This window comes from Hemicordylus capensis, chromosome 5, assembly GCF_027244095.1.
Source record: "Hemicordylus capensis ecotype Gifberg chromosome 5, rHemCap1.1.pri, whole genome shotgun sequence".
Lineage (NCBI taxonomy): Eukaryota > Metazoa > Chordata > Lepidosauria > Squamata > Cordylidae > Hemicordylus > Hemicordylus capensis.
In genome coordinates, this window is record NC_069661.1 from 91,586,882 (window position 1) to 91,601,640 (window position 14,759).

Genomic DNA, 14,759 nt, shown 5'->3' on the forward strand with positions numbered 1-14,759 from the left:
GACTGGTGCCACTCCACAAGGTGTTGGGTACCGGTCCATGAGGCACCACTAATAAAAATCTTGGGCTGGTGGGAGCTCTCTGGAGTTCATTTCCAGGCAGCCCTCACTGCTGGATAATGTTCATTTCGCTTTCTCAAAATGAACATTATCCAGCAGCTAGGGCTGCCTGGAAATGAGCTCCAGAAAGCTGTTTAAAATTCTTTTTGGGGGGTGCCTGGGGGTGGGGTTGGGAGCGAGCGGGGTGACCCCCTTACTAACTGCTGGTCCGGGAAACTGTGCACAAATAATGTACCGGTCCATGACTCAAAAAACACTGAGAAACCCTGCTATAGACCATGAAGACTAGCATACAGAGCACTAGGGTGAAGTGAATACAAAGTATCCACAGAGATCCGTCCCTTCACTGAATACAAAATATACACAGAGATCCTTCCCTTTCTCAACTAGAATACTGCAGAACACTCTATATCTAAGCAAAGCAATTAACACCAAGTATGTCAACTTCTGTTTTTGAAGCAGCTGTACAACAAACTCTTTCTCATTCTCTCTTGAACTCATTCCATATCAAGTGTATGTTATGTGGTCACATAAGGGTAAAATAGTGTCATTTGTCCTTAGTCATGGATGTCATCCCAACATGAAAAGGCAGCTTTATACTCCGCCCCCCACCCATGAATGGTACTGACATTTATCCAAGTAAATGATCTTTTAAATATGTATTTGTTTTAAGCAGTTCAAAGCAAACTGCTGAATGCTTTAAGTTACAGGACTGTATCATAAGGTAACCAACCAGAAACCATAAGAGTATCATTTTGCAAAATCAGTTTATACTCAATAGCAAGAGGAGCATGTGTAGTTTTCCCTCTCAATCAAGATTAAGTGCTTGCCTAATTACATAAAATAATTTTTCTTTTAAAACTACAATACCATCATTATACTTTCTGGGTTCCCCAAACATACTTATATGGAATTCAACCTTATTTATTTCAGTGGAACAGATGGGCTTATTGACTGTTGTCTTGGGCTGGCATCAGAACACCATTAATTCTCAAGCAGCCCTCTGACTTCAATAGATCTAAGGCTAGGCAGCACTCCACAATCTTATATCGCATATGGCCAAATAGATTATTCACCTTTCACAGACACTTTTTTAAAAAAATGTGCTTGAATTTAGTAAAGGGGCACAGATCAAGGTCCTACTTCTAGACAGAAGTCTGCAATACATCAACATTGTTATGGACCACAAAGCAGCTAGAAATGGATTGCTTGGAAGAATGATAGATACTTTATTTACGGCCAATGGCCAAAACATTGGAAGAATGTTTTAAGTGAACTGAAGGTGGTGAACATGATTTTTAAAATGAGAGATTAACAGGAGGCTTCATAATTAAGGACAAAACTCAATGCTCTAACCTCTGCTAACTGAGAAAAGAGGCACCTTTTTAATGTGGTGATTCTCTTTATTTAGCAGGGGGAGAGTAACTTGCCCTATCTATCCCAGCACAGAACTTCCAGTGACTATTGCTGGTGTCTATCTTATGTTTCTTTTTAGATTGCGAGCCCTTCGGGGATAGGGATCTGTCTTATTTATTTGTTATTTCTCTATGTAAACAGCTTTGGAAACTTTTGTTGAAAAGTGGAATATAAATATTTGTTGTTATTTCAAAAATATCCTTATTTATATGCAGCCCTTTGTCTAAGACCACAGTGCAGTTAACACAGGGTAAAACTATAACATTCAATATAATAAGCATAAGAACAAGATAAAACAATAAAACAGGAACCACAGAACAAAACACAGGCTCTAATCTGAAACTTACCTTTCCATTTGTCTTTGAAGAAAATACTGAAGAATTGCTACATCAAGAGACGGAGACTGACTTGTTCTATTCTGTTTGGCACCACTTGGTCTATGCTAAACAACAAAGTAATCCAAAGAAAACCTCCACAACAATCTTTCTGGAATGACATGTTTGGGTGACGTTCAATGCCTGGTTGTATCTCTTCTGTCAACCCCTGGTTCACTGAACTTCCAATGTGGACTCTTGATCTGTTTCTCCCTCCTAACAATTATGTTCTCATCCGTGATAGGAAGCTCAAAATTAAAATATCAATTAAAAATAAAAATAGTAGCCACAAAGATCTAGGCTGTTTCAAGAGAAATAATTACATGGCATTAAAGGCAGACAGATGCCAAAGTCTACGGACTAAATAAAATTCTCTCATACATTTGCATGCCATCCTTTCTTCACAGAACACGACGATTTACATGAGGGTTATCCTCATTTTATCATTGCAGCAAGGTTAGGATGAGAGATAGCTGTGAACTTCATGCAAGCAGGATTTCAATCTAGCTTTCCCTGGTCCAAGTTCAACATTCTAATCACTATCCCATATCAGGACTGGTGCACAAGGCCACTCTGCTCATGGTCCCCGTTATGTTGAAACCTTACAATATTGCATGATTATCTAACAGCAGCTATAAAACCTGCCAAAATCTCTTGGAAGCTGTCAAGTCAAATTTCTGGTTTTGTGAGTTTATATCCACATTGGCTTAAAGATGAAAGATCAATCCTGTTCTTCAGTGAATTGCAGCACTGCCCAAACAAACCACACTGCTTAAAAACAACTAAATGTGATGTTAAAATTAGCTAGGCTAGAAGACAGACACAAACCCAACTTAACAAAACAATATAAATATATCCTTCAGGAAAAAGAAACATCAGACGTCCTGTGAAGGATTCTTTCTACACAGTGTATGGAGGCATGAGAAAGTTTCTCTATGCAACATGGAGTCGTAGGCTTATTTTTTTAGAATGCACATTTTTAGAACACTGAAAATGCTTGTTAACCTGTCAACGCACCACCTGTCAACACACCCAACATCTTTACATTTAAAGGCATTTCTGTGTTTAAATTTTATTTCAGAGAGCTGAATGTAGAAGTTTGTGGAACACTTTTAACTATTCACACTGCCATTAACATAGCTTATTAGATCCAGAGCCTGCCTTATTAGGACCTAAATCCAAGGTCTGCCAAGGATGACAATCAAAACTGAAGACTTACTTAGTTTCTTTATTAGGTTCATTAATTAGCTTCAGCACAGAATCCTCCCTTTTGAAATCTGTATTACTGATGCCCTTCAAAAAAGTTTACTGAAGCAAGAACACAGAGTAATACCAACAGCAATTCTGACAAGAAAAAAAAAAGAATTTACAAAGTCACTAACATATTAGATATTGGGGCGATTCACACGATTGCCCTGGGCAGATGCTGCTTTCACCATATCTTCCTCCCAGATGACCAGTGCTGCCACATCCACATGGGCAGCCCTGCACTGGCCAGCTCCATGAAGCAAGAACAGGGCAGAGTGATCCAGGGCTGGAACTTGTTGTTCCAGCTTCCAGGCATCCCTCTATGCAACGCACAGCACACATGTTGCATTGGGGATTCCCTTCTTAGATGGGTGCTCTATGAGCCCATCTCTGTGAGTCACACAATACCCAGTTGTTGGGTTAAGGGTGCAAGAGCAAGAGCAAACTTAACCTCAGCTAAAAGATGGGCTTGTTAAAGGGGTTAGGCGGGCAGGGAGCAGAGGGATCCATGAGGACAGTGAAAAGTCCAAGAGGACTGCAAAAGGGTTTCATTTCCTTTGGAGAAAAGAGTACTGGATATTTATAATATTTGTGTATTGTTTAGTTTATTCACAAATATGTAAATTGAGCATAGCAGAAGCAGACACTCAAGGCAACAAAATCCCTGTTCCCACATTAAGCTCCTAAAGAACTAATGTTGTAGCCCTTTCCCTACCCCAGTTGCACCTAGGTTTAGGTACAGCTGGGGCAAGGAAAGCACCCTACAAACTTTTTGTTGAAAAGCAGTAAACAGTAGTGGTAGTACTAGTAGGAGCAACAACATTAGGTAACTTCAGCTAGAAGTTTTCAGCTTGCTCTCTAAATTCAAATTGCAAAAACTAGTTCCAGCAATCTCTGTTCTTCCCCAAATCTTTGAAGGATGTTCCTTTTTGAAGGTATGTTCCACCCACTCACTGACAAATCAGATCCTACTTTACACTAATCAACAATGATACATGCATTAAGCATAAATCAATTTTATTTTAAGACTCCCCCTTAAAATAAAAGCATCCTTTTAATTTTAAGACTCCCTCTTAAAAGAAGAGCATGACACTAAAGAAGGCTATTTGCACGATGGAAACCAGGCTAAGGGAGTCCAGCTCTTAGAACCACCAGGTGGCTCAATGGCGGCTAGCCCGTCTAAATGCCCCTCCCCCTAAACAAGGTTAATGGAGTGAGCGCTCTGTCAACCTTGTTTTCATAATCGTGTGTCAGCTGAAGCTGCTTGCAGCCGTGGCAAACACACTCGGGGCAGGGAGGGGACCCCAGTATTGCACCATACTCCAAGGGCTGGTATAACAGTGCTCCCCTTCCCCCAACCCCAGGAGCTCCCGAGAGAGCCACAGCCAGTTCTAGATAAGTTCTAGAAAAATTGACAAATTAGCTAACGTTAGGACACACAATGAGATTCATGTGTAGCCATTTAAAGAAGCATTTTTCTCTTAAGACTGAGCAATCAATATCCTCTTCAGCCACAAATGTTTATTCCTTCTAAACAAAGCTATCCTTTAAATGATTTTCATACAGATAGCATTCAAAATTAAATATATATCTTTAAATACATACTTCATCACTGAGAAATTTAAGCCTTGGGGGATGCTCCTTTGTTTTTGAGACCTTCTTTCAGATCCATTCTCAATCAAGTCAGAGACATTGGGTTGGATCCTGTCTAGCATTTGCTTGAACAGAACAGAACAGTCATTCCGCTTGCCCAAGAGGAATAGGATCTCTGCCAACTCCCTTCCCCATTAGCAGCCTCCCACATCATACGCAATACATCCCCTCAGGACTGACTTTTGGGAGGGTCCTGGAGCATGGAAAACCCCTATTCTGCAAGGGGGCATACTACTCTCAGCTCTCTGGACTGAAGCCGTTATCTTTCATTGCTATGCTGTACCTTCTGACTCTGCCCCACTAGGACTTGGTGAAGCTACTCACATCTTGTTCCTTTGACCTCTTGCTAGAGGATACTTATGGATAACCTTCAGGTTATGCACAGAGCCTAGCTTGAGCTGATACATTATTCTTCTAAGCACTGCAAAAGTGCTTAGCACTGCACAAGCTTTATCCAGGTTATGGTTTCTTCCCTCAAGATTTATAATTATAAAATTATACCAAAATCATATTTTACAAAAATATGAACTTGCACCATACAACCTTTTCATCTGTGGTACACCTTAGGTTGTTGCTTGCAAGTATATGCATCTTCTAAAATTGCTGCTTTTTCAATAATCCACACTACCATTTTCAGGCCCTGGCAGAAGAGGAGACTGATGGGGATGTTCAATTCATACCTGAACACAAGGAGAATTGGACTACATTTTGTAGCCCTACACAGTGGAGCTCTTCTTACGTTCAGTGAGAAGAGCTCACGGGCTGTCTGCAGGGAAAGAGGGTTAAGCTCACCTTCTCCACAGATGATTGGCTGAGGCTCACCTGACAGCTCCGGGGGTCGGGGTGCCAGGATGCAACGCCGAGCGTTGCCCCCCCGAGCCCCAATAATGCACTGCGCAAGTACACGGTGCATTACTGAGACACCCCGTCCCCCGATTGAGCCTGCCGTGGCTGCAAGCAGCTGTCAACATGGTCAACAAAATGAAGTCAAGGGATTGCTCACTCCCTTAACCTCATTTTAGAAGGAGGCTACATAGGCGGGTTTGCCACTGTGTGATCCCAGTAGTTCACATGAGTGTGCAAAACCGGGCTGGGCTCCCTTAGCCCAATTTTGCATGCTCGTGTGAATAGCCTCAGTGTATACCAGCAGCAGCAGCAAGATATGCTATCCCAATGTTTTTGATCCTACCATACAAAAGGGAGTTAGTTATATCCCCAAAGTCTAACTCTACCATGCCATCAGTCCAAGTTTGTGTTCTATGAATTCCTAGAATTTCACAAACCTTGAGATACTCTAGATTCAAAATTTTCCCTTAATCCAACTAAAATCCCCCAGTGTCTCTCTCTCTCTCTCTCTCTCTCTCTCTCTCTCTCACACACACACACACACACACACACACCACTAAAACCAGGCACTTCCTTGGGTTTTTATTGGGTAAGCATCCAGTTACCTGGCAAAATAGTTCATGTCAGGATGTGGAATGCCAGCCTCTGTTTCAGGCAAAGGCCCAAGTACCTATGCCACAACATGTTCCTTTGGTGTGCTCACGAGATACGACAGCATTTTTTTGGTCTGTGGTTCAACTTCTGTAACAATTCCTGCTGCTTGGCAAAGGATCTTTAGGCACATTGCCATGCAGATCTCTCAATTTTCAACTACTGATTGCAAAACTCCACAGTCCAATCTCATCAGTTGCTCAACCACTTTGTGAACTATTCAATCCCAACAGGGTCCTCTGCAACTGGGCTTCCAGATCATCTTCAACTATATAGGTGCTGTAGCCCTCCAACAATACTTTCTCCTTTTCACAATGACACTCCAGGCTCTGCATCAGCTGCATCTGGGAAATTTCCAGGCTACTGAAGCTTAGAACCTTCATTTGCTTTTGAGACACTTTGATTTTTTTCCCCCCCAGTACTATCATTTGCTATATCTTGGCTCACTCAGCAGCCTCTTTCCAAGGTCTCTTTCCAAAGAAGCAATATTCTAACATCAGTTTTACATGCTCTCCACTCTCCACCCAAGTGGCAAGAAGTCATGGGGCCATGCTGAAGGGTGTAGCTCCCTTTGGATGAGAGCACACTAGAGATTTAGGTTGCCGTCTGTAGTATTTGTTTAGGCAGCACTCCAGATGTAGCTAACACTAGCAAAAAATTATTAGCTGTCTCTCTAAATTCAAATTCTAAGAAGTGTTTCTAGTCTCTATGCCTCCCTCAAAGCTCCCATTCTAAGGGTGGGACCAGCTAGGAACATTAAAGTTCTTTTGTCAAATCCCTGATGCCTTCTGCCTAAATCATGTGGTACTTTAACCATAGTTACAGATCCATTTGTAGTAGATGGAGACAGTCCAAATGCACGCCAGATTCCACCTTGTTGAACAGCAATATTCACTGGAAATTTTAATAGCACTGTTTGTACTCCATACAACTATGCATATTTTTCAGCAATGTAGTCCTGATAGCTATTGTGTAAATTGTGAATGCATCTTCTATACCAATCACTAAAATATCCCTGCCGATTTATAGCATTTTAAAACCAAAATTAGATAAAAGCTTCTTTATTGAAGAAAAAAGAATTAATGTGCCACAATGCAAAATTTCTAACAAAAATGAACTAAATGAAGAGTCACTCTCTACAGAGTGCAATCCTTAAATTAGAGGAAGGTTTTCTATTGACATCACTGTGAGGTTTATTGCAATCAAACAGCATTATGATATTCTGAAAATAAATACCTGCAAATAAACACATTTGTTATGGTAATCATGGCATAACACCAACTGAACAATTAGCTCAAATCAAACTAGAAAAAATACATTTTTCTCTTTATAATCTCCCTCCCCCAAGTAATCCAAATCATTTCTTGATATTCCATTTCCTTTAGTGCCTGCCATATGAAATTCTGAAAAATTGCCACTCACCGTTTTCTTAAGTAGTCCTTAAGAATTATGATTCTTTTCTTGGTTTTTAGGCAGGAAAAGATAGTAGGTAGCTACCTAGTGCTTTGCAAGATTCTCCAAAATAACCACAGCAGCGTACTTATTTCTGTCGATGAATACAAATACTGTCAGCTTAAAGACAAGCTCAAAAGAAATATTTAACTGGAGGCAATTTCAGGCCTACAGAAGAGAAGGAATAATCAATTTCCATAGACAGAAGATCCTAGGAGCTATATAACCTAAGACTAGTAATCTGATCTGTCTTTCAACGCATCCAAAACTGCTAGAGACCTACTACTATATATCATCCTCCAAACTCCAGATGTTCCCAAGCAAACTAAAGCAGCTACTTATAATTTTGTTGGCAGTGTCGTCCTCAGCTCCACCTCAGAACAGTGATTTTTTAAACCAGCCTGTGGGAGGAACTAGCCTTTTAAAGGCATAGCCTTAAATAAACGCTTGTTGTCAAAGTTCAATAAGTCTGTTTGCAAGTTTAAAAAAAGCTATAATAGGAAAGTTTCTGACAAGGAAAGGGGAGGGAGGGGAAAATCAGAAGTTAAAGCTAACAAAAAGCTGGAAGGTTCAAGTGATGTGATGAAACCGAAGAATAAAATTACATGGCAAGCAAATTTATCAAACATGCACTAGGCCAACAAAACAAACAAACAAAGAATGAAAGAACACTTGGGACCAGTATTCAACAATCATTTTTCTTTTTCCTAGGTGGTTCTAAGAAGCCCACTTGAACCAGTTGACTACTAGATAACTTTCTCACCCCATGAAACTGAACCCAGGTTGCCCCAACAAGAGAGTTCATGAAGACAAGTTTCATAACAGATGAAACACGGTACAAGAAGACAACTGCATGGTAGAGGTCAAGTGGCTAAGCTTACCATTTCTACACGTCAAGAAATCATCCTTGGGTCCTCAGTATGGAACTAGCTACAACACCCAAATATTTGCTTTTATGAAAGTAATCAAGCCAGAGACCAGTTTTCTCTCAACATTCAGAGCTATACATTCTCTTGAAGGAAAACCAGGAAGTAAATGACACATACAGCATAAGCAGCTGTTTTGCAGTTACATTCTGGATATCCTTTTATTTCACATATTTCTTTAAGGCTATATTTATTTCCCTTTATAATTAATGGAGAGCCTGGGATGTGTTCTGTGGTGGAACAAGCCAGTATTCTATGTCAGGGTCTTGGAAGGTTGTCATAATGAGCTTCCCCAAGTCAAGAAAATTTAGGACCTGTCATGTGAAATGGCATTTTCTTTCTACACAGCAGCTACACACTGTTCCTATTCCAACCCAGAGGGCTAGGATTTGGCAGAAAGCATTGTGACTGCACGGAGGTACACTAAAAAAGGAATGGATTTAATTGCCCCAGTATGCTCACAGAACTTCCACCACTTCAATAAGAGAGGGCAGGTCTGCACTTTGTGTCCTAGCTCCATCAAAACAGACATACATGAAAACAAATGGTCATGGATGGACTCAAACCTTGCAATGACACCCAACTCCTTCCTCACCCTTTGAGAGCTGCAGTCTAGCAAATAAACTACAATCCTGCCCTATAAGACAAGAGCTACTTAAGTTCTGTTATCACTTCCTGAACCCAGGCAATAACAACAACTGAGGACACATGGTGCTCTCAGCTGTGAATAGCATATATGCTTTTAAGTAGCCAGATCTTCCTGCAACAAGCCCCAATATTGGGGTCTCATCTTTCAATTGCCATTTCTGCATTCACTGTAGGGATGTTAGTCACATAGGTACCATTCACAAATAAAAATACAAAACCATTTTGTCACTTAAATCTGTGGTTTTTGGACCCAGTTTAAACACACACTAATTGGCTCCATTGGCAATTTCATCTGGCGGGGTGGAGGGGAGAACCTCTGTCTACATACATATTCACCAATCCTGTCCACCACTTTCTTGAGCTTCTGAAGAATGTATACATATACTTTGAATGAGTGGAAAACTCTTTCATCCATTCTTCCAGAATGCTTTTGATTATTTTACTTTATAGTTCCCAGGTTCCCATTACTTAACACACGAATACACACACACACACACACACACACTCTGTCCATGTAGCTTTACTGCACATCAACTGGTGATAGCTAGACAGGTGAGCTGGCCATTCAGGCCTAGTCTAACTCTCAGGTTAGTGCTGCAAAGTATATCTTCACAATCAAGAAGCTCCCCCAGGTTAGCCCTGGGCAGCCGGATCAGCCACCCACAAAACTACCGGCTCTGCCATGCAGCTGGTAGGGGCGGTGGGGATCAGGGGCCGCCCAGCCCCCGGAAGTCCCAGGGTGCCCCGCGCAAGTGTGTGGGGAATTCCGGGGAGACTCCCAAGGCTGGAAGGCTTGCTGCAGCCTCCCAGTCAGGGGTCTACTTGCAAGTCGGTGCAGCGGAGCCGCACTGCAGCGACTCACGATTGCCAAAACAGGGTTAGCAGAGCACTTGCTCTGCTAACCACATTTAAGGGGGGGGGGGCAATTAAGCGGGCTAGCCGCCAGGAGCCGTACAGTTCCTGGCAGTTCACACACACAGAGGTAACCAGGCTGGGCTCCCTTAGCCTGGTTTCCTCTGTGCGTGTGAATAGTCTCCACCTCTCTAAAAGTCACACATATTTTAGCTACTATATCAGTACTATAGTGACACATAGTGATTGTTGATTACTTTTCTGGAGATGGCAATTAGAATACTAGGTTGTATGATTTTTAGAATTCACCTCCTCCTGCTCACAAATATTGTTTAGATAAGACAGGCTGCCATCCCATCAGCTCACATTGAGAACCTGAAGAGGAATCAAATCCAGGGCTGGAATTTTGCTACAGTGCCCAGTCCTAAGCATAGTTACTTAGAAGCAAGCCCCATTCAACTCAGTGGTACAGTTTTTGAAAGGACATTCACGCAAACCATAACCAAAACGTACCATGGATCCCTGGAACAATCCAATACTCATTGAAATGTTGGTATGGTCATCACAATCCCGATTGTTGTCTTCTAACAATATTAGAGAAATCTTATTCAAAGTGTTAGCCAGATGGTTTATATCCTGGTGAAACTGCACTACATTAAACAAGCTGATTTCTGATCATTGATAGAAATATATGGGAGGAGGAGAACTTACTATCATATGTTGTGACATGTGGTAAGATTAGAAGATATTAAGCAAAAGTACTTCAAAATATTAAATCAATATAGGATATGTTATTCCTCTTGAACTTGCAGCAGTTTTTCTTGGTCCATTAAGTAAAAAATATATATCTAGAATTGGACAGGAACTAATCATATTGTTATTGACAACACCTAAAGTGCAATTAGCATTAACCTGGAAGAATGGACATCTACCATCTATTAAAGAATGGTTCGTTAGGTCTTGAAAATTAAATTATGTATAAGATTGAGTCAAATTCAAACAATCCTTCTCATACCAATTGATATTCTTGAGGTGATTCTTTTCTTATTTGATTTTGCAAAAACATTACATAGGAGTGGAGAGCTGGTCTTGTGGTAGCAAGCATGACTTGTCCCCATAGCTAAGCAGGGGCTGCCCTGGTTGCATATGAATGGGAGACTTGATGTGTGAGCACTGCAAGATATTCCCCTCAGGGGATGGAGCCGCTCTGGGAAGAGCAGAAGGTTTCAAGTTCCTTCCATGGCTTCTCCAAGACAGGGCTGAGAGAGATTCCTGCCTGCAACCTTGGAGAAGCTGCTGCCAGTCTGTGAAAATAATACTGAGCTAGATAGACCAATGGTCTGACTCAGTATATGGCAGTTTCCTATGTTCCTATACGAGACTGTTAAAACTCAGTTCAATATTCAGGAACATAGGAAGCTGCCATATACTGAGTCAGACCATTGGTCTATCTAGCTCAATATTGTCTTCACAGACTGGCAGCAGCTTCTCCAAGGTTGCAGGCAGGAATCTCTCTCAGTCCTATCTTGGAGAAGCCAGAGAGGGAACTTGGAACCTAAATGCTCTTCCCAAGGCGGCTCCATCCCCTGAGGGGAATATCTTTCAGTGCTCACACATCAAGCCTCCCATTCATATGCAACCAGGGTGGACCCTGCTTAGCTATGGGGACAAGTCATGCTTGCTACCACAAGACCAGCCCTCCTCTCTAAGGAGGGAGATTTATCTAATTTATTTTGTGAATTGAAAATGTGAAGTTATAATTGAATATTGGCTGTAACTTTTAATGAAAAATTAGTTGGTTTGTAAAATGAAAATTCTTTAATAAAGTGTATTTATCAAAAAATTAAAGAAAATAAACTACATAGGAAATGGAAATCCCACTTATTTGCCATTTCTTAAATTGCTTTTAATCAGTAACAGTGTTTTGCCTCTCACCTAGGGGTTACCAAGTTTCTACCACAATCTGTTGTGCAATACAATGCAAAACCTTTTTCTATTACCACTTTAGCCTCATGTTGTCATCTCCTTAAGGGAATTGCTGGCAAATCAGAAGGGCATGATTTATTCTCATGAACCATTTGTGCTGCATTTTTCTGATCATGAGGCAGTCATCCACCTAATCTACAAGCTATTTTTATGTTCCTTTTGGTACTAAAGGTGAGGCTGACCTGAGTATTTCTCCTTTAGCAACATTTGGTAGCTCTCCACTTTGTTCTGCTTTTTAAATTTTCCTTCATACCCTTCATTGCCACTTGAGACAGGAGCAAAGACCTCTATCTACACTGAAAATATGCAAATTGTATCACCTGGTTTCCAACAAGACAAAGAGTCAACCTGTGGTATCTTAAATGCCAATTATTGTATTATGGTGCTTGACTTCATGGACTAGAATTTGTTGGAGGCAGTTTCACTTTCATAGCATTTAGAGTGGGTATGTTACAAGACACTTTTTATTAGCTGTGCTGAGTTCAGTGAGTACCTGTTCCTTAGTGAGTGTGCTTAGGATTGCACAGCCCTAGTTGTGATTAATGTTAAGTTCCATTCACTGCAAGAGAAGTTAGTTGTAGTTAACTTTTACTGGATTATATGCCTTGTGTATATCCAGTCCACAAAATTACAGACTTTCATATGCCTCTCAGCTGCCACATACCTGTCTTCTATTTAAATCAGGATTTCACACAGCCTCTAGCATACTGAAAACCTGCTAAATAGTAGTTTTCAAGATTTGTTCCATGCACTGTTTCTAGCATAAGATTGCAATTAATTCTGCAATCTACAATATACCTGGTGATGAAATTCTTTAGCAGAATGTTAACCTTTGACATTAAAAGCAGACATCCAATCCATTTCTGCACATTTAATACATAATATCCCCCTTCAAGATAATATAAAATCCCCACTCAAAAGAAACACTTATTTATAACTGAGGCAACTAAAGCCAGAGAGTTCCATTTTCAAGATGCATTCTTTACTTTAAATAGTACTTAATGTATCAGTAACAGGGAATGCAACACTTTCTCCCAGCTTCCCCTTTCTTCCTGCCCCCACTCCAATGAAAGCATATTTATTGAAAGCCCAAGTTTCTTGACAAGGATGAGAATGTATAGAAAGACTGATAAAGCCCACTCATTTTAACTAGTTTGTGCAACCGGTGTATTTATTAATAGCCAAGCTTTAAGCGTTGCACCTTGTGAAATACACTGGGAACTTGAGCAGAGATTTTAAAACTAACCATGCAATGACTGCGTCAAATGACCTTCTGTTAACCCAAGCATATGTTGCAACTTTCTCCACTGCTTGAAGTATGTGCTGGGCAGAGTACAGAGTGCCTGTCCAGGGCAGCCAACACAGGGCCATGTGCTCTGCATTCGACACAACAGTCAAGAGCTGCAGAGAGGTTTTGTATCCCTTTTGGGGATGAAAGAACGGGCAGATGTGAAACATTCTGCAAACAACACACAACTTGCTGAATGTAGGAAGGCCAGAGATTCCATTCCCTTAGCACATGGGCTACAAAATAATGATTGCATCAAAAGGTTAAAAAAAAAGGGGGGGGGAGGCTACTAAGTATAAAGACAGTCAAGCTATAGGTACAAATGTGACCACAAAATGCTACTCAGAAACACTTGGACAAAAATGGTAATTGCACCCATTCGTCAGTTATAAGAGAGTGAAACTGACAAGGCAAGGTAGGCATGGGTGTCCAGAGGGAGGGGGGCAAGAAGGGGCAGTACCCCCCCCCCGATTCTGCCAGTTCTCATTGAATTCCCAGGAAGTAGAGGCAGAGGTAACACCACCCTCCTCCACTGCCAACACCTTCAGCCCTTGCAGCACCAGCAACAGAGGAACTAAACAGTGTGCCTGGCATGTGAAAAGCCAGCTGGAAAATAGTGGCAGGTGCACACACGCCAGTTCCCCGGCTGGCTTTTCACACACCAGGTGCACTGTTTAGTTCCTCTGCTGCTGGTGCTGTAAGAACTGGAGAAGGTGGCAGAGGAGGAGATGGAAATGGGGTTTAGTGGGCACTGTTGCAAGCTGCTGGAGTGGGCAGCCGTAGCAGCTGCTCTTTAGTGGCAATGATGGCTGCTGCAGCCCCCACCATCCCAAAGTCTTTTTTTTTAATGTAAGGGGCCATGGTCACTACTTGAACACAGGCCCCCACTGACCTCATTACAAGGTGACACACTGAGGTCAAGGTCAAAGCAGATGCCAGAACAGGAGCTGGGCTAGAGCAAAGTTCTTGCAAGCATACTCGAGAGCAGGCCTGCTCAACTTAGGCCTCCCAGCTGTTTTTGGACTACAACTCACATAATCCCCAGCCACAGTGGCCAATAACCAAGGATTGTGGGAGTTGTAGGCCAACATCTGCAGAAGGGCCGACGTTGAGCAGCCCTGTTCCTAAAGGGAGCTCTCAGGGTGTGGTAGCTACACCAGTGAATGTGAAGATGGGAGCCCTGTCTCTTTCTGGAGCACAGCAAGACCCTGGTCTTCGTCAAGCGTCTGTCCTGGCTTCCCCTTATCCTGAATAAACTCATTGAGAGGGAGGCCCCAAATAGCCACGTGGTTACTTTGTCGTAGAAGCCTGGTGTTACCACTGCTCTTGGGAAATGGAGGAGATCCCAAGGATGAAATGGGA

General features: G+C 41.7%; 1 protein-coding gene and 1 long non-coding RNA gene across 9 annotated transcripts in view; one reads left to right on the forward strand and one right to left on the reverse strand.

Annotated features, from left to right (window-relative positions):
- The window catches only part of LOC128328111 (uncharacterized), a 52,748-nt gene extending 43,980 nt beyond the window's left edge, over window positions 1–8,768 (forward strand). For 4 of the 5 annotated variants that reach the window (XR_008309020.1, XR_008309018.1, XR_008309019.1 and 1 more), the window contains one exon: window positions 8,409–8,768. This is a non-coding gene — a long non-coding RNA (uncharacterized LOC128328111). Of the gene's footprint in view, window positions 1–1,840; window positions 2,624–8,408 lie in introns of those variants that run through there. The other variant, XR_008309022.1, reaches the window with a different exon arrangement.
- The window catches only part of SLC7A2 (solute carrier family 7 member 2), an 86,651-nt gene that overhangs the window by 35,545 nt on the left and 36,347 nt on the right, over window positions 1–14,759 (reverse strand). The window contains exon 2 of one of the 4 annotated variants that reach the window (XM_053257723.1): window positions 7,668–7,791. The exons of 2 other annotated variants lie outside the window; for them this stretch is intronic. The gene's annotated coding sequence lies outside the window, so the exon portion shown is untranslated. Of the gene's footprint in view, window positions 1–7,667; window positions 8,142–14,759 lie in introns of those variants that run through there. One more of the 4 variants, XM_053257722.1, reaches the window with a different exon arrangement.